General features: G+C 37.0%; 1 long non-coding RNA gene and 1 other non-coding gene across 3 annotated transcripts; one reads left to right on the forward strand and one right to left on the reverse strand.

The window, feature by feature from the left end:
* Positions 1 to 1,677: 1,677 nt before the first annotated feature.
* LOC147485740 (small nucleolar RNA R71) lies at positions 1,678 to 1,781 on the forward strand. Its single transcript, XR_015203370.1, has one exon. It is a non-coding gene; the product is annotated as a small nucleolar RNA R71 (small nucleolar RNA).
* A 14,505-nt stretch (positions 1,782 to 16,286) lies between these two features.
* Positions 16,287 to 26,824, reverse strand: LOC147485741 (uncharacterized). 2 transcript variants are annotated; one of them, XR_015203217.1, is made up of 4 exons: positions 26,566 to 26,824; positions 26,324 to 26,429; positions 23,637 to 23,693; positions 16,287 to 16,637 (listed from the first exon to the last, which is right to left on the reverse strand). It is a non-coding gene; the product is annotated as an uncharacterized LOC147485741 (long non-coding RNA). The 2 variants fall into 2 exon arrangements; XR_015203218.1 differs by having other exon boundaries at positions 16,600 to 16,637; positions 26,324 to 26,426.
* Positions 26,825 to 27,005: the final 181 nt, after the last annotated feature.

A 27,005-nucleotide genomic window follows, 5' to 3' on the forward strand; every position in this document is an offset into this window, starting at 1 on the left:
CGTATCAAGTAATTGTTGCATCATTTTAAAAATATTTACCTCAACAGAAAAATGGCCAAAGGACATAGACATCGAGCCATCGTGGTTGTTTATGAACACGTTGGAAGTTGCCAAGAAAGGACGACCTAAGATGATAGGAACAGAGTCGTTAGCGACTTCTGTGTCGAGAATAACGAAGTCTGCTGGGTAGTAAAAATCTTGAACTTTAACCAGCACGTTTTCAACCACACCCTTAGGATACTTAATAGAACGATTAGCTAATTACAATGCCATTTTAGTTGGTTGCATCTCTTGTAGACCTATTTATTTATATAGATAATAAGGGAGTAAGTTAACACTCGCCCCCAGGTCTAATAGCACAGTCGTCGTGTGGGTATCCCCTAATGTGCATTGTACAGTGGGACGACCAAGGTCCTTGTACTTAACGATTCTATTATGTTCAGAAAGAGTGGGAAACTATTCAGTTAAAAAGGCGTCTTTTGGAATGTTTTGTTTTCCGTCTAGTACTACACAACTCTTTTAGAAACTTAGCATATTGTGGTAATTTTTTAATAGCTTCAAGAAAAGGTAAGTTTATCATTAGATTTTTAAAAACTTTCCTAATCTCGTCAAAATTTGTATCCTTGTTTAACATGGCTAGTCTTTGGGGAAATGGTGGTTTTTCTCTATATTTAACATATGGATCAATAGGAGTTTTACCCTTAGCCGCTTTCCTCTTGGGTTGTGGTTTAACTAGTACGTCTACAAGAGTAGGATCTTCAGTTTCTATATCGGTATCTAGTAATTTTTCATTTTCAACAACCACTGGTATTATTAACCACTCTACCATAACAGAGAGTGGTAATGACATTTAACTCACCTACGTTAAAATTATCATTACTAGTATTACCGGTTACTTCAAAGGCTGTGTTTGGCATTTTCAGACTTGGTATAGCTAGACCTGGAAACACACCTTTCGGTTGGGCTTTCTTTTGGGTTAACTATTGTATGGATTGTAAAATTTGTAGGTTAGCTTGCATGTAGGCTTCGAAACGATCCGGTTGTGAAGGTGTAATGGCCACAGGTGGTGTGACAGGAACTATTTCACGTTGATTATTAACGGGTGGGTTGCGATAGTTGTTATTAACCGAAAAAATACCTCTATTATTATTATAATTATTATAATTACCTTGGCCTTGTCCTTGTCTAGGTGGAGCTTGGTTGTAGTTGTTCGCTGGCCTAACATTTTGATTATTAAACCCCAGAGGAGCAAACATTGTCCGGCTGTGCGGATGGTTGTTCATAGACAAGAGGAAGTACAATAGGAGTCGGGATGCTCAGGACTCAAATAGAAATTACATGGAATAGAGTTGACGTTCATGACAAGAGTAGACTTTTGTTGAACAGAAATGACTTCTATCTTTTTCGTAAGAGATTCGATTAAAGTTCTAAGCTCGGGATTAGATTTAACCTCAAACATACTGGCAACCTTAACTGGGGAAGAAGAATTAGCAGAGCGGAGGATGTCATTAAACCCCCCCCCCCCAGTTATTATTATGTTTAGATTGATCTTCTAAAAACCTATAAGCCTCTGAGGCTCCTTTACCAAGGAAACTACTGCCAGTCATTATATCAAGAACCTCTTTATGATGATGTAAAAACCCTTTGAAAAAGGCACGAACAAGCGTGTCTTTCGCAAGGTTATGATGCGGGCATTCAATGAGAAGATCAGTGAAACGATTCCAGACCTCTGAAAAGGATTCATTAGGATTCTGGTAGAAGAAATGAATCTTTTGAAACATTTCATCTGTCTTCAGTGGTGGGTAAAATTGTTCCATGAACAATTGAACAAGTTTGGCCCATGAGTCCACAGAATTAGGCATTTGGGCAGTTAACCAAGATGTCACCTTATCGGCTAGGGTTAAAGGAAACACCCTTAGTTTAATTTGTTCCGAACCTATGGTAGGATGATGAAATATGGTAAGAACTTGTTCTATCCTATGCATATGCTGATAAGGCTTCTCCTGGTCTAATAACCCATGAAAAACTGGTAACAAATTAAATATATTAGGGGGAATTCAAAAATCCCCCACTGGGTCTGCAAGAACGATACATGACTTAGGGCTATCGTTTAGGGCTTTGTAAAAATCAAAGAGAGGAGTCTCTGTTTCTTCAGCCATTAATGCAGGTGTAGTGTGTGATATTCTAGATAGGCGTGTGCGTTGACGTTTACGATAGATAACGTTAGATGGTTTACTCTTACCGGACCTTAATCACATGCAAGGCTAAGGCCAATATGAAAAAAAACCACTAGCAGCAGTCAAACAGCAACCTGATATACTAGAATTAAACTCCTCTGACAGTAGAGATGAGGAGTGAAAGAAGGAATACCTAAATGCCTCCTTGCTACGCGTATGAATAGCGTCTTTGATACGTGATCTCAGTGTATTGAAGAAGTTCGGAACACTAAATAGTAAAAATAACTTGAATAAAATGAGAGCCGGTGACTAACTTGTGAAAATCGGGCTTCTTCAGAAGGGGTGCGGGAGCGCTCAAGTATAGGGTAAACAAGGGCGCGGGCGCACTCAAGGTACTGTTTGGAAAAAAAAAATTCCAGTAACAAGAGGGCGGAGCACTCAGATGATAGAGTTAAGAGGGCGTGGGCGCACTCACGGTACTGTTTCGAAAAAAAATTCTGAAAAAATAACAACCACAGTTAGAACAAAACAATCGGGTGAGTGGGTGAAATGGGATATTGGAAGAATTGAAAACACAATGGGAAACTAATCTAACAAAACTAAGACGGCAGTGACACCATTTGATAAAAGTAAAAAGACTATTTCTTACCCTATGAATAATGATTTATGCTAGGAATAAGAAAGCTAGTGGATTTACTATCTAGATCAAAGTCCTACTCTCGATTATCATACAATAATGTGGAGTCAGAATTCGTTCCACTCCTAGTTTCTTAGACGTAATAATTTATCTAAATTAACAATTCTATAATATCAATAAGAGCAATAATTAAATTATACTAATATATGGAAATAACTAATTAAGATATTCTAGACTATATTATGGCAATTTAATGAAAAGATGTGAACGAGAAGAAAAGTATTAGGGGGATTTGATTCCACCTTGATTAATTATTAATATGCTAGTATAGATTTGTTATAATCCTAATCTTTATGTTTTCACATAAATGTTAGGTCTTTTTAATCCCTAATTATTCATGACAATCTCTACAAACTAATAATTAGCATGTGAGGCAATTTAAACTCATTCTTATGGTGAATTAACTACCTTCTAAAGTGGAATATTTTACTACAACTTATTCTACACTAATACATCAAGTCATCATCAAAGCTTCAATCAAACCCCTCTAATGGAGGTTTAGCTATGATTCATTAGATTATCATTATTGAAAGAATAAGAATAATACATAATGAAGAACTACTTTATTAAGAATAACTTGAATTGAATTAATGGTGATTAGGCTAATAAACAATAACTAGGGTTTTAAACTAAAGAAAACTAATGATAGAAAGCTTAATTAACTAAGGGGTTCTTATTCTAAGTAATTGGGTTGAGCTCTAAATTATTATATCTAATGGAAGAGTTAGATAATAGAGTTTAGCCTTAGTCCTCTTTATATATGAGAGAGCTAGGTTTACAATTTCATGCATGGGCTTTGGAGCTATGTTTTGGGCCATTAAATCAAGCCCAAAACCTAATTACTTAAGTCCAAAAAGGGTTTCTCTGTTAGAAATTACTACAATAGTCTTTTTGACCACTTATACTCCTTTGATTGGATCAAAGCTTGAACTGTTAGAAATCTCTTTCCGAGCCAGTCATTTTAACATATAATAAGCCCAATTCTGATGTCTGAGTCCAATGATACAGCCTATAGAAGTTCTATTGACTTTTCTGCTCTATTTCTGCCCGCGTTGACTTTGACTTTTCAGCTTTCACCGAGCTTTGAAAAGGTTTTTTCTCCTTGAAACTTCGGCTTTAACCATAGAACTTTTTAGCAAGCAACCTTTGCTCCATTCTCTTGGAAAAGTGACATATTTCTTCACATATTTGACTCCAATACCTGGAATACACAAAAGCACGTAAACAGTACTAACTTTTATTTATTATAAACATAATTGGTCTAAATGTAATATTATTAAGGGGTTAAAACTACAATTTTTGGCTCTTATCAATGCGCATGAACATTGTAAAGCAAGTATTCACTGCCAGCAGCTGGGTCGCATTACTCAATGCAATATGATGCCCTTAAATCACATTCTAATTGTGGAGATTTTTTATGTTTGGGGCATCGATTTTATATGTCATTTCCCAAATTCTCATGGTTTACTCTACATTCTGGTAGTTGTTGACTATGTGTCAAAATGGATTGAAGCCATAGCATGTCGAACAAATGACCATAGAACTGTCGTGAATTTTGTAAAAGAAAATATTTTTTCTAGTTTTGGTGTCCCCAAAGCTATCATCAGTGATGGGGGAAAACATTTTTGTAATAAAATTTTTGATTCCTTAATAAAGAAATATGGAGTTACCCACAAGGTAGCAACTCCGTATAATCCTCAGACCAGTGACCAAGTGGAAGTCTCTAATAGAGAAATAAATAACATTATGGAGAAAATGGTTAATCCATCTAGGAAAGATTGGTCTCTCCGATTATCTGGTGCTTTGTGGGCATACCGGACGACCTTTAAGCCACCTATAAGGATGTCTCCTTACAGCCTAGTTTTTGGAAAACCTTGTTATCTGCCTGTTGAACTTGAGCAGCGTACTCTTTGGGCCATCAAAGGCCTCAATTATAATATCAACGCGGCAGGCGAGAAGTGCAAATTACAAATAAATGAGCTTAAGGAAATTCAGAGTGATGCTTATGATCTCTCGAAAATCTTTAAAGCTAACATGAAAAAAGTGCACGACAAGTATCTTTTGCGGAAGGATTTCAACAATGGTCAAAATGTTTTTCTTTACAACTCAAGATTACACATTTTTCTAGGAAAGTGAAAAACATGATGGTCTAGTCCGTTCATTGTATCCGCTTTCACCCCTTACGGGGCAATCTCTTTGAAAAATCCAAACGATAACATCAAATTTCAAGTAAATGGTCAACACCTTAAATATTACCATGAGTTATGATCTCCAACTGTAGAAAGGACTCTTATATAGGATCCAGTCTACGAAGACTAATAGATTTGCTTGGTGTACTTCATCCCCTCTTTATTAAAAGGTAGTACACCACTTTGGTAGTCAGGCCCTCCTTTCTTTTCTTTTCTCAATTCTCTTGGAGTGTGTGGTTACAAGCATCGAAACCGTAGTCCACCAATAACTCTAGTTCAGAACTGAGTATAAATGTCTTCTGATAATCGAGCAAACCATCATTCTGGCACAAGATGGGTGCCCAAAATTTCACCTCCTTCCTTCTCTACTCTTTTCTTCTCTCTTCCTACCGACATTCAGCTCATCATTTGGTGTAAGTCACACCCATCTCAGATAGGTCAAGGTTGTAGTTCTTTTGCTTGTAAACGACGTGCGCAGAATGGGGTGATGAATGCGTTGTCAAACGCCTTCCTGCCCCAGTCTTCAACTGCTTGGAGATGCTTGCTTGTCCAAGGTGTACACTTGCCTCACACCAGCGGAGCAAGATCAACTTCATCGCCGTGTCGTTCCTCCCACATGATGGGAATAGTCTTAAGAATCTGACTCTAAAAGACTCAACATGTATATACTCGTGTCTTTTTCAATTCACCTTTGCGCTATTGTTGTGCACAAAAAGATTTCGTGTAGGACATCATATATTACCTACTAGGGACACGGGCAATGGACTCTACCCAGACCAACCCCTGGAAGTATGTAATTTCCATTCTTCTAAAGGGTAGTTTGAGGCTATATACCATATGTAATAAGGGTAGCTTAGTCTGTCGTGCTCCTCGCAAGGTCCAGGACGGTATTGTCTTGAGCAGTAAAACCCCCAAAACATAAAAGTGAAGCCACTGTCTGGCTGGATTGGGTTCTCGATTAGCCGACACAAAAGTTGCCTAGGATCATCTCGATTGAAAAAGAGTTCAATAGTCATAATAGTGATGTTAACACGTTAATCTTCCCTTGTACAGTTAAAAAAAAACTTAAGGGTTCAATCCTGATTCCATGGGACTTGGCTCCCTTCATGTTTTGTATAGTTCTTCCCCACCTTTTTCATAAACAAATTTCAAATTGAGCATTCTATATACCATTAGATAGAATTTTTCATGCTGATCATTTTGGTAGCTCGTTTGTCAAATTTGGAGTTCAAACGAATCAGAAATCTGTGTTTTACGCATTTTGAGGAATCCATGACATGATGGGAATTTTCCAGTTTGTTTTGGTCTCGGGTCAAAATTTCAACCCGACCCAAATCACGTGTGCACGACCTTTTTATCCCATGCAACCCCCTCCCACGCGTTATTCTTTCCTTCCTCTTCTTCCTAAAAAACTGGATCTGGCCTGGAGCCCGAGAGTCGCGCCCGCGACTCCATCTAGTGTCCACAGTGTCGTGCCTATGACTATTTCACCACCAATTCAAATTCTAAGAAAGTCCCATTTCATCCCCTCATCTCAAATCCCTTCTCATCCTTTCAATTAGCTCCCTCCATGGCCGAGAACAGATGAATTACAGTCGAGAGGAATTTTTACAACCTCTTTAATGGTGGTATGTTCCACCTATTTTTCGATGAGGAGATTGAGAATCGAGGTTGGGAGTATCTCCTGCACCAAAATGAGGAGTATTACTCCAAAGATTTGGTGCTCAAATTTTACAACAATGGAGGTTTCCAGGGTGAATAATTTTGGGTCACGGTCGACGGGCAGCACCATGAGCTCACTTTGGAATTGATATCTGATATCAGTGGAATTCCACTCCTGGGCAGTGCTCCAACAATGCAGCAGTCAGTGTACCCGAGAACGTATGACTATATGCTCGACACACTTATCGAGGGGGAATACAATATAGTATCCAAGTGTGCATACTAACACTCTCTGCGTCGCAACCAATTTTGCAGTGGCTCAGTGGATAGGTCACAATGTGATTGGCACTTCCAAGACAATACAGTATCCAAGTGTGCATACTAACACTCTCTGCGTCGCAACCAATTTTGCAGTGGCTCAATGGATAGGTCACAATGTGATTGGCACTTCCAAGACGTCTAACATTAATAAGACGTTTCTTCACCTGCTGTGGATACTTCAAGAGGAGAAAGAAAATTTATGCATGGTGCAATTCTTCTGTGATATCATTACGCATGCCACACCGAGGTCATCCCCTTGTCGCCGAAATCCTGGTTTTTCTTCCTCTAACCCTGATGCTTCCCAGTAGGTAGGGCAGGAAATGGGTCGGTTTTGAGTCGGATATGGCTATATCTGAACCCGAATAGTTTTACTATATCTGATCCCGAATTCGAACTCGAACCAAACCAAAATATTTAACCCGAACTCGAACCAAACCTGATCGGATAACACTAAAAATTTAAAAAATCCCAAAACTTGTATCCGAACCCGAATCCAAACTCGACATACCTGACTCCAAACCTGACCCGAATAAAAAAAATGGATATGAAAATCAACCCAAACCCGAACTATTTGGATTCAAGTCGGGTTGGGTTTAGGTCCAACCCGACCCGATTCCCTGCCCTACTAGTAGGCGTCTTAGTATTTATAGAATATTAATTACTTATGTTGTGTGTTCTACTAACGTAATTGCATTTTAATCTTCTACTTACGAATGTTGTATGTTTCATAATTTCTGTAAAAATTTGTACCTTGTTACTAATTATATGAGAAGTTATCTATGTTTATATTATCACGTGTATTAGATGTATTAATATTAGATATATTATCATGTGTATTAGATGTATTAATGGTGTGCTGGTATACAAGTGAAGAAAGAGGCTCCTGTCAATTTCCTCACTGATCCTAGAGAAGGTAGATCGATGCTTCGCCCTGGAGATATTGAAGTTTTAGTTAGTGGTGGTAACTTCAAAGAGTTTGTAAGAAGTGGGGTTCATCCTAAATTGTTTGGAGTTTAAGTATGGTAGTTGTGAAGAAAAAATGTAGACTCTTGGTATAGATTGTGTAGTTTAAGCTAATGAAAACATGAAAAACTCAAGTTGTTGGTATTGAAATGACATGAAAACATTGAAAGAAATATTGATTGAAGATTGAAATAAGAACAACAAGATAAGATTGAAGATTGAAAACAAACAAAGTAAAATAACAAGATGTAAATAAAAGAAAACGAAGAACAATAAAGTAAAGGACTTGAATTGAAAAACTAGACAAGAAATTAAAACAAACCAAATGGTTTGGACCCTAAAGCAATGGATGTTTTCTCTCTCCCTAGCTTTTAGATTATATACCCTTACTTTTGCCTTTTACAGATTTGCCCTTCTCCATTACAAACTGTGACACCTCACATTTCTCTTTTGCTTTTGCTTTTTATTTTTCTTTTTGATTTCTTCTTGACCAAGGTAGGTTTTGTGAGAATGTCATATTTTGAGATAAGGGCCTCTATCTCTAGTCTTATAAGTTGAGGGCTTTGACCTTTGACTTTGACCGTTGACTTTGACTTTTTTAGCACTTTTTCATAGCAGCTTCTGGTCTTCATAATAAGCATGATTAAGGCTCCTTTTGGTGTTAAGACACAGTTTAGGATAAGTGGTCTGAAATACTCCATAACCTGAAAAAAGCAATAAAAGCTATGAGTTATATTTTCGATAAGCGTAAGAAGGGCTGTAATGTAGTAAAATAAGGGTAATAAAATACACATTTGGGAGCTGATCACCACCCCCAAATAGCATCTTATTTGTCCTCAAGCAAGGATGAGAGAAAAAACTAAGATCACAAATGAGTGATTTATTATAAGTTATACTAATCTCGTTTCGCAGAGTGCGATTGCATTGACCATATGCAAGCCTTAAACCACTAGAAATTCCCTAGTGGATGAGCTTTAAGCCTCATTAGAGTTTTCTAGTGAAGGTACTCACAAACTTCTTCTATTTAGTATAAAGGGTCTTGTTTCCTTATTTATTCTTAAAAGTTCATACATCTCATTAGCGGGCCGGTGAATAATGACAAACTCCTTTGAACTTAGAATAACATATGTATAGTAATTTAATCATCTAAAAACAAATGTGCAAAACATGAGCAATGAAATGCAAAAGTAGAGTTGTTTCCTAGGCTTTTGGAGAGCGTCCTTAAAGTGGGTTCTCACAGGGGTGTGTTGTAATCACAACTCTCTGATAGATTCACTCAAGGTTTGTTCTCTCAAGTGAAGCAGGCACTTATATTCCTCACATACTCAAATGACGTCCAAAGAAACCGGGGTCGATTGATCACGCTTGTCACTTACTATCACACCATCCTATTCCTAATCGAGCTAGAGGTATTTTATTATGAGTTACGAGGCTAGGGTGATAGTTTAGAAAGAAAAAAGAAGGGAAAACAACATCTGATAAGTTGAAAAACTGGGTCTTCAAGATACTTGTAACCAGAGAAAAACCTCGCTTTGTTCTTTGCTTCCGAATTGTGATACATTCTTTTAGCCTTTGGCTTTGTGACTCCATATGATTTTGAATTTTTGGGAGTTCAAACCTTGCTTTTGTTTCTTTTTGTTTTTGTTTCTGATATTGTCTCCCTTTAATTTTGAACTTTTGGGAGATTCAATTTTTGACTCCTTTTATTTTGTTGGAGTTTTGGTTTTGATGTGTCTTTCTTTTCTTCTCTTTATTTTCTTTTCTTTTTGAAGCAAATAATTGTTCTATTTTTGTACAAGGTATTCTCTTTTCTTTTTCTGGTATCCATCCAGTTCTCAACTCATCAGCTGGGTAAGCTTTTTATTGTGTGTAGTAACGGGTTAGGAAATTTTGGTGAAGAATAAAAAGGCTTTTAGAAAGAATGAAGGCTCAAGAGGGGTAACTAGAGGAAACTATATTTTTGGGTTTTTAACGTTTGTTTGGCTATATCGATCTAAAAAAGGACTATATTATCTTTTAGGAATAGCGTGGTGATCAAGCAAGTGGACGTGTGGTCTTTCTATCCGGACATCCTTTGTGTCACCACTCAATAATCATTCATATGAGGCTTTTGGCTAGATTCTCACAGGATATGGAACTTAATTGTTCTAACCTTGGCTTCGAAAACTCACTGCTATATACAAATAAATGATGATGCATGCCATTCATGAAAAGATGCAGAAACTATTGTACATATATTAGTTTAAGTACGAAGAACGAATCTTTACTCTTGCTATAATGAGACTTCTAAACTTTTTATTCATCATAGAAAAAGAAAACAAGACATTTTGATACTAAATGTAAAAAATATTTTTGATCTTTTTCGAAAAAAATTTAGAAAGGAAGAAATATACTAATATATAGAAAATGCCTAGTTTTTGCAAAATGTTACTATATCATCCTCAATTAGAACTATGCTTTGTCTTCAAAGTATGAAGAGCTAAGGAAAGATATTACCATATAAACATGAGCAAAAACGGCGATACATCTGTATTATGTTCTTCATAATGAAAATACGCCACCCCCAAATAAGTTTGGGGCATGGGTTGTTTGATATAAAACGAGAAATACATGGTTTATTACACTAGGGATATTTATTCTACTATGAAATCTTTTTGAGTTTTTGTATTTTTTTGAAAACATATATGAAATGCATGAAAGAAAAATGGAAAAATTTGGCGTGATGCATCTGTTTTACCTTCTACTCATATACCAAATTCCACAAGAAAAACAAAATAAAACAAGCAGATAATATTAAGCATATAATTAAACTTATACTACGTCATACTCGTAAGAAAGAAAAAGAAAAATAAATATATCCAACTATAAAGACACTAGGGAAATGCCTAGTCATAATCCATGCGTGACTCGTCTCGACGTCGAAAAGATCCTTCTCCTTGATGACGTCGGGCCCTAGCATGTCTATCACTACGCGGGAGCACGTCTCTGATGCTCTACAGTGTTCTAGTGACACTATGCTGAAAACGTCCCTGCTCCTGCTGGAAGGACCATTGCTCCTCTCTGAGGGTTCGCTGTTCTGCTATAATGTTACCTTGAGTTTCCCTGAGCTGGTGGAGATACGAATGCAGAGTCCTCTGACCGCCATGGAGGAAGTGAATTCCGTCCATGGGTTGAGTGAACTGTCGAGTAGCATCTTCAGCGAAGTAATCCACCTTCTCAGTCGAGCGTGCTTGCTCAGCGGCTCTAGCTTCAGGTGGAAGCCATAACTTCTAGACGCAGTGGGCATAGATAGGATCTGTGGTAGCGTCCTTGACCTCCACTAGGGCGTCTGTGGCCTAGAACCCCCAGTGCTGCATGATCCTAGTGACCAGCACTGGTAAAGGAGCGGTGGACTTTTTCGGTTTGTAGAGCTGCTCAAAGATAAAGGAGATGATGCAGAAGTTATTCTTTTGTTCTTAAAGAATCCATAAAAGATGAAGCATCGCCTTACCTATATCCAAAGCTTTGGCTGAGCCTAGCAGGTTGTAGGTTGTCTACTGAGATACTGCCAACTGGTTCTTTCGTAGCGAACTCTGAAAAGCACAGTAAGACTTGTCACCCCCTCGAGAAGTGTCTCTACCATCATCACATCGATGGTCTTACCGTTTGGAGACTATTCTGTCTGAACATAAGCCTTTAGAGGAATCCCCAGAACTCCACTCACCACCTCCTTGGTGAGCTCCAACGAGCGACCATTCTTGACAACCGTGATGCAGTCATCCTCCCCTCTAAGCATGCAGTTATAAAATGAAAGAGTAAGAGAGGGAGAATACACCACAGCTTCCAACAAAACCAAGGGTTCCCATCCTCTTCTTCTCATCTCAGCCTTGAAGTGCACTTTAAATAGATCGGAATTGAAGAGGTTCTTAAAATTTTACTCCAGCACGATTTTAAGAACTCGAGCCATTTAGAGTAGGGATTGATAAAATTGGGGTTTTGAGTTGGAATATAATGAGGGTTGAAAATGGAGTAGACTGTAAAATTTTGGAGTGGTGGTGTTTTGAGGTGAGGTCGCGGTCTCGAGCTAGGAAGGGGCGGTCGCGAGCTGGTGTGGGCGGCTAGGGTTGGAGATTTTGTGAGGAAGAATAAAGGAAGTTGGGCGGTCACGTGGGTTAAATAGTTTGATGGCACGTGCCTCTTTAATGAAATTGAAATTTTGGCCCAAGCCCAAATAAAATCAAGAAATTCCAATCTTGTCTTCAGTGTCTTGGCAACTTCAAGAGCCAATCCGTGCTTCGTTACTCGTTTGATCTTGACCCGTGAGGTACCAAAATGATCAACATAAAAAATGAAACGTAATGGTATAGGGTACACTCACATCCAATGGTGGATGAGAAACATATGATGGAAAGAAATGTAAGGAAATATGTACAGATAACATAATAAAATTTTAATTAATTTTATTTTTTTGGATTTTGAATAAGTTTGACTAAAACTTTAAAAAGGTGGGTCATTTTAAGTCAGATCCCTAAGACTTGGAAGTTTTTGAAACCTTGAGTCAATCCCAACCAAATGGCTGGATTACTCTCTTAGACCGTGCGTAAATGCACTGGAGAATAACACGTGTAGACTTTATAAACATAATTATTATGTGGTTGAAGACTGGGGCAAGTTGGTGTTTGATAGTTCAAGCACCAACCTTCTCTCATAGCTCTCTCTTATGTGCGTATGAACTCTTACCTAAAATAGGAATGATTTTCGGTATATGTGTCCATATCTTAAGATGTAGTTCTCTAGGAAGTGCTTACACACAATTATTGAAATTGATCTATCTAGTCTTGCTAGGTAGAAGGTTTTTGTTTGCTATAGAAGAATTTTTTTTTTGAAAAGAGAGAGATTGAGAAAGGAAAAGATTTAAACGAATAGGAAAAGATTTTTAAGAAAGGAAAAATTTGGAAATTTTGTACAAGTTTGAGTCTTTTAACGTCAGATTCTCGAGACAAAATAGAAAGATGGAGGCAAAAGATAGAATTAAACAGAGGATAGTATCACTTTGGGTTACTCTATTTGTTTAATTCTCATTTGGAGATGCCTTGTCTCTTTTTTTTTAGTTGGTTTTCTCAATCAAAATATATCTCTAACCATATAGAGGTTTTGCCAAGAAGATAAAATTATACTTTAGTCCGATATCATTTTGGTTACTCCGGAGTATATAACTTTTATTTTTATATCCTCTGGTTTTGAAAACTATGGAGAGATATTCTAAGAAACTCGTACTCAAAAGTTGTGATTGTAGATACTACTATTTTGAAAACAAACCATAATAGATAATCTTAAGCAACTTTTGTGTCGGTTCTGTGGCGAACCCAATCTAGATAGACAGAGCTTCAGCTACGTGAGTTAGGAGATTTACTGCACAAGATATGGAATGTCTTGACCTAGGCGAATAGCTCAATGATATAGGCGACCCTTAGTAAGCAAAGCTAATCTCAAACTGCCCCTAGATTGCGTTGTTTTAGCGGTTGGTATATGTAAAATCCATTGCCCGTTTTGAAAAATCACTTAACTATTGATGTATCGAGAATCTTATCATTAACATAACAAAGAAAACAAACATTTTTGTAAAAGAAGTGTAAAATAAAGAAAAAAAAATTTGTATACTCACTCCACAGGTTCACAGTTACGTACTCCAACGATGACTAAAAAGTATTTTACAAAGAATATATGAGATATACAGTGGACTAAGGCTCCGGCACTTACAACCACATCCTCCAAATGGAGAGGTCCGGTTACCTTATTGATGTATCCCCTTAAAGCAAAAGATTGAATAGAATGGGAAAGGAATACATCGGAAAAGAGGATTCAATCTTCATAGATGGGATGATTAAGAAAGAGTTTTTAGCGCTCTAGCTTCGTTCACATTACTTGTTGTTTCAAAGGCTATGTTTGTTGGTTTAGGATTAGGAATAGCTTGACCTGGGAACACACCTTTCTGGGGTTTATCTTGGGCTAACAAGTTCAGAGATTGTTGCATAGATGCTAGGATTTGGGTTTGTTGTTGCATGACAGATAATATTATTTCGGTAGGCTTATCTGTTTGGACACTAGTTGATGGTGTAATGGAAACTAGGTCTCTTTGGTTGTTGACAGGTGGGTTTTGATAGTTCTGGTTAAACTGGGATGGAACCAATGCTCTATTATGATTGTTATAGGTACCTTGCCCTTGTCCTTGTCTGAATGTATTTGTTGGTTTGTTGAAACCTGGAGATGGTTGGTTTTGTGGAATGTTAGTTCATGCAAAGTTTGGATGTTGTGTCCATGTTGTATTTGGTACATTGAGAGTACATACTTCTTCTGGCTGAAGTGATGATAGGTTTGTGATCAGGGGACAGGTGGCATCTATATGATTTAAGCTTAGACAGAAATTGCATTGTGAGATATTTATGTTCATGATAGAATGAGGAGTTTGGTATTTCTGTTTGGTTGTGAGGGCATCTATCTTTCTTGTGAGGATTTTGATTAAGGTTTTGATTTCTGGATCTGATTTTACCTCAAAAATACCACTAGCCTTAGATGTACTAGGTTGGGCTGTTCTAGAATTGTTTATGTCTCCCCAATGGGTACTCTTTTTAGCTTGGTTTTCAAGAAAGGTTAAGGCTTCAGTTGCACCTCTATCCAAATAATTACCATTACTCATGATGTCGAGGGTTACTTTGTGTTCTGAAAGAAGGCCTTTGAAGAAACATTGGACAAGAGAGGATTTTTCTAGTTTATGGTGATGAGGACATGAATGGAGTAGGTCAGAGAATCTATCCCATGCTTCGGAAAATGTCTCACTCAGACTCTATATGAAGAACTGTATCCTGCTTCTTATCTTTACTATTTTCTTTGGCGGAAAGTACTTTTTCATGAAGGAGAACACAACCTTTTCCCATGTATCGAAAGATTCGGCCTTCTGTGAAAGAAGCCAAGCGTGACTCTTACCAGCTAGAGTGAAAGGAAACACTCGTAGCTTAACCAGATCATCGGTGACGTTCGGATGATGAAAAATATTACATACTTTATGTATCCGGCGTAGATGCTCGTAAGATAACTCGTGTTCTACCCCATGGAAGATGGGTAGAAGATTGAACACATTCGATGGAATGCGAAAATCGCTTGTGAGCAGTATGAGTCGTATGCAAGATGGAGGCCCATCTTGCAACGGTGTGAAGAAGTTGGAGAGAGGCTTTCCAGCTTGCATTACTTCGTCAGCCATCTTATGAGATGGAGGACTAGAAACAGGAGATTGTCTAGGACGACGTGCTCTCCTACGTGAGTAAGTTTTATTATTTCTAATATTAGAAGTGCCTGAACGCAGTATCATACACTTTTAGCAAGACCCCAAAACTATCCTAACATTTGCAAACGGTGCAATGTATGCTCAAGAATTCAAAATTCATTTTTGCAAGTATGGAGTTTTGAAAACTTTGCTTTTGGTCTATATTTTATTATTCCCTGTTCAGGGAAACAATTGGGCGCGAGACTAGGATGGCTCTACTACACGTCTCAGAAGAGTAGGTAGTCATTTCTTCACCAAGTGGTGTGCTACCAAGAATCTCACTCATGATGAATCTTGGAGAGGGGAGTGAGGAAGGTAGTTGGTCCATCGGAATCTGGTAACTAATTACTCTAAATCCTTGTGGCTATATTTTTGTCCTTTTCTGGAGGAGCATGACTTGGGCTCTAGTTGATTGATTTTAATTCATTTTTTTGGTCTATGACTTCAAGAATCAAGCAACGTCCAATTTACCTACCCGAATGACTTCCCAATGGTTGTTATGTGGCTTGGGTTCAGCCTTATGCGCGAATGTAAATTGCAGTGCAGAAATTAAATTTCAAACAATCACGTAAGCATGCTTGAATACACAAGGTATCTTCTTACTTGGGGTTCGAGGAGGTTTAGAATTAACCTCTCAAGTCGTGCTTACACACTGCTTGAGGAGAAGGCAACGTCGGTTGGCGCGTGATCTAAGAATCAGACCTAACCTTTTGAGTTTTACCCTATTTTAAGTTACAATAAGGCCCACTTAAAAAGCCCACAAGTTGGGTTTTTAATAATTTATACAACCTTGCCTTCAAGGGCCCAAACTTTAAACTAAACTAATACTATACTAATATTATACTAGTCTATTAGATTAACTAGGTTTAGATTGATATTAACTAGAGACAAATGGACTTAGAATGTTGATTACCAAGTTGATTCATAGTGTGTGAGCTATGATCCACAACTTGCCTCACACACTTAAACTAAGACAATTAAAACTCCAATCCCTTGGTAAGTATATAACTTAATTAAACCAAGTTTAACTCATGTTCATCCACACAAATTAATCAAAAACCAATTTTTCCCAATTTTTTTCATTTTTTTTTTTATCTCTAACTATTACAAACAAGTTCCACTGATTTATCCTACTATATTACAAAATTTGGGTTTGGTGTTCAACTATTCATCAAAAACCAACTGAGCTGCCAAAAAACTAGACCTTTGTGCCTGAGGTGGTCAAGCGTCACCCCTAGCTAGCTTCATGATGCCATCCACCACCTCGGTGAAGTTTGGTCGCTCTTTACCGTGTCTTCACTCCCTCTCCAAATTGTTGGTCTCGAACCCTGATTTGCAAGAAAGTAAATCAGTACTGAAAAACAACAAAATAAAATGACGATTTTTTAAAAAAAAAATAGAAATGGAAAGATGAGAATGGTGCTTCCTCCTTAGATTCTCAACCAAGCACTCTTGCTCCTCCAATCCATGATGGCGGTGCCATTTGGTTGTTTTAGTTAGTGGTGGTAACTTCAAAGAGTTTGTAAAAAGTGAGGTTCATCCTAAATTGTTTGGAGTTTAAGTGTAGGAGTTGAGAAGAAGAAAAGTAGACTCTTAGTATAGATTGTTTAGTTTAAGCTAATGAAAACATGAAAACTCAAGTTGTTGGTATTGAAATAACATAAAAACATTGAAAAAGTATTGATGCTTGCATATTCAGAAAACACAATATAACCACGTTGTTCTTCAGCGTTCTTTGCAATAGAATCAACGAGTTGTACTCCATTGGTTAGCACACAATATTGTAGGAACATCAAAAACATCTAAAGTGACCAAACCCCTTCTCCACCTACTCTGGGTGATGCAGACTCAAAGAGATGATTTTTTGCATAATCCAATATCTATGGAACTCGATTGCTAGAGCTAGAAAATGGTGAGCCCCTTTGCCAACCATAGTGATGGAAATCATGTTGCGTTAGGATTTTCAAGCTGTTTATCCGGAAATCCCCCTTAAAACAGCTGGCATTATCATAATTCACTCAGATTACATAGCCGGTTTTTGGACTCCAGATGTTGCAATGAACTTGGTCGATGAACACGACGATCAATCCCCCTCCTTTGAATAGCTCTTCGTGAGGATGCTCTAGACAACATTTTTAATCCTATGGAAGGCATTCAATTTCTTCAGATCACCAAGGCCTGAGGGCATTGCACGCACGTCAAGACGTCATCATTACAAGTCTATTGGAATTACAAGAATGGCAGACGATGCACGACGTGGAACACAAAATTCTTGCAAAACCACTCACAGTTCTTGGAAAATCACGCTCTCATAATGGAGAACCACAACGAGATTTTCGCGAACTAGGGTGAACTTCAACAGCAGATTGTTCAGCAGATTGATCAACTCAACAGTCTTGTGAATGATGTACATCCTCTTAATCATCCTCGTTGTCAACCTGGCCTTAAGATCTTTTTCCTCTTTTCCAAATTAGATTTTTAGTTCTTTGTTAGGAATTTTTCTTTCTTAGTCCAACTCTGTTGACTTCTTGTGTTTTTGTTTTTATGACATCACAAAGAAACACTTCTACCACCCATTTACCACAATTCGAGGATCACCTAGACTTTCCCTATCTAGGCTAACCTAAGCTCTAATACCAATTTGTAACGACTCGCGCCATCCTACTACATCAATATTGTCCCCACTTAGCTACTGCGGACCTCCGATAGTGTTGGGTTTTTTGGACTCTGGACAGCACTACTCCTGCCCGAGCACGCTTAACTATGGAGTTCTCACCAACCCCACAGCGAAACGATCCAGAAAAGGCCTCGACGTTAGGATTTGGATGATCAAATACTAATAGCCAAGATCTTTGGATAGACGCTTAAGTGAAATGGGATCACACCATGGCGCAGCCGTCACCCAAATCCGGGCTAGGCGCATTTCCATCATACCCCCTCCTTGGGCCACGTCTAGGGGTATCACAGTTATAGAACAAAAAACATATGATATATAAAACCCAACTTAAACCAACTTTTCCATGACATAATTTTAGCATCATTGACGCCTTGGTTTCTAAGACAAACATATTGTTAAAGGTTCTTCAAATGACAAACTATTTAAATGTTTCATTTATTCATGTGTTCAGAGAGGGTACACGTGTCGTAGGTGTTTTAGCTAAGATTGCAACTAGTTTGGATTGTCATGAGATTTTTTTCTAATGCTCACTGTCTTCCCAGAGATGCTAGAGGCTGTTATATGCTCGACAAGTTATTAGGTATCGGTGAACCTAGAGTATGAGTTGATTGTGTAGTGTTAATTTTTTATAGTGTTTAGGAACACCTTGTATTTGCTATTTGTAATGAGTAAGGCTAAAAATATTTCAATATTTTTTATTAATATACTGGTAAGTAGGGGTGTCAATGGTCCTCCGGTTCTTAGTGTTGTAAGAACCAAGAACCATTTAATTTTCTAGTTTCGGTTCTTCACGGTTCTTAAAATTGTGGAACCTTACCCATAACCACTGGTTCCTAGCGGGTAATCCCAATTCCGGTTCTTCATTTCGGTTCTTAATATATTCACTATTTACACACATTTTTTATTGGTCATATTAAAAAAATGTTTACTAAAAACACAAAATTATCGCACGAACGAGTTGCTTTTTAAATATTGATATAAATAACTATGTCATTGAATAATAAAGCTACGTAAAACCATATATTTAAGGTTGTAAGCTATATTTAAGGTTATAAACCATATTATTTATAATATTAAATACCATAAAAACTATATATTACACTAAAAAAATAGAATGCAGTAATATATAAATAAATGTTTTGAGTTTTTATATACTTTATTTAGATATTTTTTATGTTAAAAATATGATAACATCATTCCGATTATTGTCTGGTTTTTTTGTTTAAAAACCATTCGATTCCGGTTCTATATGGTCCGGTTTTTTTAGTACCCATTTCTAAATGGTTCCTAATATTCGGAACCGTAACTATGATTTTTTCAACGGTTCCGATTAAACGGGTACCCATTGACAGCCTTACTTAGTGGTAAGGCTTTAGGGTCGGGATCTTCTCCCTCGAGTGGAAAAACAAACTTTTGACACCTTACAAAGTCTTTTTGACACTTGTCCACTTATATAATACCCCAAATGAATGCAACTACACAACAGCGTTAAATAATAATAAAAAAAATTAAAAAAAAAAATCACTACAAAATAGGAAATTAGTAGAAGAAAAAGGAAAATAAAAATTGCTTTTTTTGAATATATATATATATATTTTATGGGAAATACGACTTAATTATCACAACTTGGGCCTGTATAACATTTTCTACATCACCTTAAGATGTGTAGAACGTCTTATAAAGTGTTTCTCTATGTCAAAATAGCAATTTGGCATATCAAGAACTTTGATAAAAAAAAAAAGAACTTTGAGAAATGAGAATTCATGGTCCTTAATTCACGACATATAGTTCAGTAACGTAGATTGTAATAATCCTCTAGCCCTCTAGGATTAGAATATCTTAAAATTGTGGTGCCCCAGTTGTTCTGAACCGTATCAATGTAAATTACCATCCATTACTCCTCTCACGATATATTCCAACACAAGTATAATCCTGGAATACAGATAGTGAGATAGACCATTGACCAAGTTTTATAACTAATTCCCATTCCATCCTTAAGATTTTGACCCACATTCGTGAAGCTAATCAGAACCTTACTACTTTGCATATGCACTTAACATCTGAAAATCTGGAACTGATAAAAATGAAGCCATCTCAACAACATTTGACTAGAGAAGCAGTTTCCTTCACACAATTTTCCATAGACGCAGGTGGGTGGTCTCTCACCTGAAAGATCCAAAGAGTCCTGCATTGGGCGCCACACAAATTGGATTGGGCAGCCTCCAGCCCAAGCCCAAACAGTAAAGCCCAATACACTCCCCACCTAAATCGCAAAACCGGAAAAACCCTTTCAACCAGTATCAAAAACCAACTCAACCCAAAACTCGCGTACCAAACTAAAACTCAACCAAAAATCCAAAAACAAACCAAAAACAAACTTGATTTCGCGTACCAATTGATTTTGTGCGAGGATAGTTGGTGCAAACAAAGATTCCTTCAGTTTTGAATATCGCTGAGTGTATTTTGTTTAATTTTTTTTAATTAAACTCTAGTTTTTCAATTTGTGATTTCTACTGTTGAATAATAAGTATGGTTATTATTGTTGAATAATTTGTGGTTTCTATTGTTGATTTTTACCAAATGCAAGTTGTTTGGACTGTTGGTTTCGTATTGTTTGAGAAAATTTGAAACGACCCGGTGAGGTCATTTTGAAGAGGCACCAAACGACCCAGTGAGATCGTTTTGGATACTTCTCAACCGACCCAGTGTGAGGTCGTTTGATTTTATTTTTTTATTTTTTTTTTTTCAAATATTCTTTGTATTCTTGATTGTCAAGGTTCGAAAACCCAACTTTATTACAATGTCTTGGTGTTTTTTATGTTTAAGTTTAGTTAGTCCATAATTTATAGTGTGATTTTTCTTGCCTCTGTATATGGTAGAACAAACCCAAAATAAATTATTATGCTTTGCGGAATTTACATGAGAAGCTCGGAGCAATGTTCTTTAGTTGTTGATGGTTTGCGTTTTTGGATATTAGAGGAACCTGTTTGGTTTGAATTGTGTGGTCATTGTTTAGTATTGCAAATGGAAGCTTCACACATTTTCACTAGGGAATATGTTAAGGGAGATACTACCATTTGAGTTATGAAGTTTATTTATGGGTCTTACGAAGTTAAGAGTTTTTGAATTTATTGATTTACTAGATCAGTTTAGACCTATATAACATGGACACGCCTTATGTCAAAAATAATCCGTGTTGGACACATTGTATGTGATATATTTCCATTTTTTATACTTTGCCGTGTCAGATAGTTTGTATCTATGTCGGATATGGGATCATCTATCCGTGTCAATGTAACTTAGGTTTAGACTTTAAACTCTGCTTATTCTTGTTTACTTGCATATATTGGGAATATTTCCAGGTAGATGTTGAACTTAAATGGGGTTGAGTGAAGGACTAGGTAGGTGTTTACACCACTAAAATCCTACCAAAATGGATGCAAATCTAGGCTAATCTAGGTATTTTGGTTTGATAATTAACCTAGTCAAGAGCTAAGTTTTCTTTGATTCTGTTAGTTGGGTTTATTTATGGTTGTACATCTATCTATTATGTATTACTTGTTGTTTCTATCTATTATGTGAAAAACAATTTAGTTCACTCCTTTTGGTTTAGTAGATTTGATTAAACTTATTATAGTTACTAATATTTGTTTTATATTTCTTTATAACAATAGGTCTCGATCAAAGAATGTGAATAATGTAGCGAAAACTACATTCAATGGTGTGAAGAAATTATTTGGCAACAGTTCCTCTAGTAGTGACGCAGTTGGAAGAAAGAGACAAAGGGCAGAGGGTTTAACAACATCAGCATCAGCGCGTAGAGTGGACCACAAAGAAAAAGAGGTTCCAAAGTTCATTCATTGAGTGTAGATAGTGTAGATAGTGATAACAATGTAGGTTTAGATGTAAATATGGACAAAGGGAAGAGTATAGTGGAAGAGGAGAGTGAGGAGGGTGAGGAAGGGGAAGAGGAGGGTCATGAGGAGGGTCATGAGGAGGGGGAAAAGGAGGGTGACGAAGAGGATGACAATCGGGATGAGCAGGATGATGATGTGGAAGAAAATGTGGTAGAAGCATAGTACAAAATATCGTGCCAGGGCAAAATATCGGACTAGCTATTTTCCGATATTTATGGTAAATATCAATGTTGAAGGATGGGTAAGATGAGGTTTGAAAACACTGAAATCTTGACAAATTTACAAAATATCGATATTTATCAGAAAATTCCAATGGCATAGTGTGTTTCTACCATTTTTCTTGTGGATAGCTAAATAGGCGTAAATATTGAGGCCGTTCAATTGATTTTGTGAGAAAGAGTCTGTGAGAAGAAGAACTACTTTGTTCATGCTCACTAGGAAATGTGACATTTTAAGATTCAAGGGAAGTCCTTCATAAACTTTTCATGGGTAGTGAAGAAAATACAAAGCTAGATCCACTTTCTATTTCATCACAAGTTCTTAACCATATGATCTCTCTACTTAGATCACCCATGCTCTTGTTTAAGGTATCCATTTTGAATCAACCTAAACCTAAATCCAAGCCCACCCATTTATACTCCTTTCATCACCTTATTTATGATTCTTGCTGCTATTGCAAATTTGCAACCAAATCTTCCACTATTGACTTTCCCAATTTCCCAATAGCCAATACCCAATTGGTACTCATCGAAAATTAATGTTTGAAACATTCTTTTCCTCTTTATCTTTGATATGCTGTGAAGTGAGGAGGAACTCATTCCCAATTTGGCTTCACTCTCCATCATCATAAGAACATAAGATTTCAAACCAAAATACTAGTACTTTTATTACATATATGCACTGATATTTACAATATATATCGTGTTTTTTCTTTGAAATATCGATATTTTTTTATAAATGTCCGGCAGAGGGAGTTTCTTTTACCAGGAACATATCATGAATATTTCGATATCGGTTTCTCCAAAAACCGGCATATATCGCGATATTTTATATCGCGGCATTTTGTACTATGGGTAGAAGTCGTACCACCAGTGGAAAAAGCACCTTTGGTATTGGATTTTGTAAGAAAATCCAATGATGATTTGGAGTTTAAAAGAGGTGAGTATGAGGGTGGCCCGTATGAGTCAGAGTTGTTGTATGACTATGCGGTGCATGTCGCTCGCGATGTTTAGGAGAGAAGGGTAGTATTTTGTTTTTCTGTAGTACTTTGATTTTCTTTTACAAAATCTTTTGTTTCTGCTCAAGTATATCTAATGCGTGCTTCGTTGTTTCAGGAGGATCGCGGAGCGTTGAAGTGTGTTTCGCACTTAGCGAAGTTCTGCCAATGGGATTTTATGAATGAATTTAGAAGGTCTCAGAGATTTGCCCACGGGTTGAGAAGGACTGGGTTGCATGATCTCGTGTTAAGTTATCACGAGCATATGGATCTACCATTGGTCTCTACGTTTGTGGAGAGATGGCATCCGGAGACCAACTGTAACGCCCCCAAACCCACTATATCCTAGCTGACAAGCCCAAGATATAATGAGTCAGAGGACCTAGCTACTTAACCATCTCGACAAATGCCAAAGCAGTTAAGCAACCGGTTTACAAAATGAAACCATTACAATAAGTCAAAATACGGGGGATAACTAGCAAATATAAAACCAAAAACAAAGTGTCCAAGTTCTAACCCGAATAATATCCCAACTTCTCTCTCCACGTGGTCAAGAATCAAACACCTGCAAAATCTGTAAGGGCGTAAAAATCACGCGCCCAGCAAGTAATATCCACAAACTAGTCTTTTCAGATCTAAATAAAATATACCAAGCATATCAAATGAACACACACTTAATTCCAAATACACATACTTCCAAATACTGACCAATAGAAATATTTATCATCTACATAAGATTTATAGGATGTGGAAAACAAGTGAACTCAACAAGTGCAACATATGCAAATGATCCCAAACACTTATATATAGTATTTAATCATATGAGTTCAACATACAATAAACAAACTCAGCAGGAAAAGGAATTACACGCACATTAATTATGGTAATACACGCTTCCAATCTCAATTTAAAATGCATTGTAAAAGTGTCGACATCTAAGTCGAAACTAGACTTGGTCATAATTTATTTAAACGAAAGAAAAGCTTGTAGATATACTTGCCTGATGTATAAGAGATTAAAAGCAACAAGAACCAATATGGAAGACTCCACAACCTGATCCACATCGCCCAATATCATCTACTAATCACAAGGAGGCAGCAGAATTTTACCCCGAAACAATCTGAATTTCTGAATCGTCTCCTTAGAACTAGCTATCATGCTATATACCAATTGAAAGATATGTGAATTAACTTCCTATCGCACCAAACCGCATACAAAAGCGAGTTTCGTAGATGTAGATACATCGTTTTCAGTAACACATGGCAGAACTGACTTGTATTATGAATTCTCTCACTTTGTTCTAATTATAAGCAAGAACAAGGTCTATTGATGACTTCATTGAACACCCATGACCCCTAACCTCTTATCTTCTCTACTCTTAATCATGAAAACAGAATCCCCAAATAAAACCCTTGATTAACATAAAGTGTGGTGAAGATGAACATGTTAGAATCTCTTCTATTCATGATTTAGAAACCCAAACCACTTCATGTTGCAGCTCCACCTTAGATAGTAGTTCCAAATCAGTAATATACACACTGATTTGAGTAGGAATACGTTACCATTAAGCATCCAACAATCCGGTCACAAATTCCCAATTTCATCACAAGAACATGGCAGAATTTTACCCAACAAGAACTGCAAAACTGTAACGTCTCTCTACAAACCACCTTATTAACCATATATCATCAGAAAGATTTTTCAATCTATTTTCCAACAGTCCAAACGGCGTCTAAAACCAATCACTATAGAAAATGATACAACTGTTTTGGTGAAAGGTGTCAGATCTGCTCCAAAACTGAAAATCATCCATTAACTTCTCTGTGAGGGTTGATCCAAAGAGGTTATTGAATTGAAAAGTCATAAGCACCAATTCCTAATCATCTTCTCCATGATCTCTTCAAGTTTCCCCAATAAACGACTCACTTTTGGTACGTAAAGACATGAGGAAGAACGAGAGGAGTTGAGGGGTTTTTGTTCTCTGTTTCCGAAGTTCAAGTCTATCGGGTTGGTTGTATCAATCGGTTGGGTCAAACCAAACCTAGCTATTCAGGCTATTATAATGGGCCTGGTTTAACTCCTCAAAGCCTACTAGAAGTTTAATATCCAACCCAAAAATATGGGGTTTTATACCAACACCTTCCATATACCATTTGGGGAGATGACTGTAACTTTGGACGATATTGTGCAAATATGCGGAGTCACAGTTAGAGGAAGAGCGGTGCAAAGGGACAGTGAGTTGAACTTACAACAATCGATAAATCTCTTACATCGTGCTCTGGGTCTCCCCATTGATTTGATTAAGGCGGAGATGAAAGCTAGCAAATTCACTTCAAAACTAAGGCTATAATTCCTCCAGAAGCATTTTGCTAATAAGGCTCATGATAACCCCATATCATACCTCAAATTTTCTTTTGCAAAGTGCTATGTCATTAGTACAATTAAGTGGAAGTTATCATCAAGGTCTCAGCCACACTAACATCTAATATATGATGTATGATATTCAAGCATGTTTGTAGCTGGCAATCAATTCTAAAGAAGAAAAAAAGGAGTTTCTTGAACACATTATCTATATTTCTATAAGGTATGTAAATTGTGATGGAAGGATATAGCTACCTCGCTCTCTGTTATAGCTCTTTATAGGAACAATTAATCTTTTTCATTTGATTATTTCTACAACACTAGCAAACTCCTTGATCCATCAGATGTTATGATCAGATTATGTTAACTCAAGCAGTATTTAGTTAAGCTTGTCTAAATTTTACTTCATGATCTTATCTTTAGATCTTAAATGAGATAAAAGGATGACGCAAAGAGAAATGTTTATACTAATCAACCCTTATACAAGTGCGGAGTGATAACTTTCTTCGCAGAACGGCAGAAGGAAATCGAAAGAGACATTTGAGCAAGAATGCTGTCAACTACTTAACTGTTTGCTAAAATGAAATCACCTCAAAATTTGCACAATATGGAGATTTTAGATCCGGTATTGTGAAAGAAGTTTTAGTTTCAAGCCAAAACAAATATGTCATAGAAAAGAACTATAACATCGATGGTATCAAAACCGGATTCGTTCATGAATTATTTATCACTCCTCTTCATTTGATCACCAAAATGATTAAAACAAACAAAATGTGATAAAAATTCATTCTTTTAACACAAAAATGCAGATATACAGAGAGACTTAAAAAAAAAAAAAAAAACCTGTTTAATGATTGTAGCAGGAGGGGTTGTAGAGTTCATTATATACAACCAAAAACACATGAATCCATGCAATCTAAAAACAATATAGCACCTGAAACAGAGACTGCTGGAATCCTTCAAATTTGGTTAGTTAGTCACTTTCAACAATTTTGAAGAAGAAGATGTTAAAAGAAGCAAGTGAAGTAAAGAAGACATGGTTAAAATTGACAAATAAAAACATAAATTTTGATGAGAATGGTTACCCAAGGAGTAATTGAATAGTGATGACGATGACGAGTTGATGTGAAGAAGACGAGTTGAGTTGTGGTTTTATATGCACGTAACAACCCCACAACTAATTTTGAGAGAATTCCCCCCAAATCTTATTTTCGTTTCTCATGCAAATAGGTGCGACTTCAAGTACGCCGAATGTGGTAGTCCTATTCTCACATAAATTCTAATTCACTCGTTATTTTTACCAAACAACCTATGGGAATGGTAATACCCACGAAAATAAGTTAATGTGAGAATTTCCAGAGTTGCCAAACGTACTCTTACTCATGCAAGAATCCCAATGTACTACCAGAAAATGCTAGTCCACGTGCGAGTCCAACCTTGAACACGTGTCCAGAAGGACTTCTCAATTTTCTTCCTCTCTTCCAGTAATGGAGTAATAATGCTCACCTCCTCTCTCACATGAAGG

This window comes from Coptis chinensis, chromosome 7 (genome assembly GCF_015680905.1).
Source record: "Coptis chinensis isolate HL-2020 chromosome 7, ASM1568090v1, whole genome shotgun sequence".
Taxonomy (NCBI): domain Eukaryota; kingdom Viridiplantae; phylum Streptophyta; class Magnoliopsida; order Ranunculales; family Ranunculaceae; genus Coptis; species Coptis chinensis.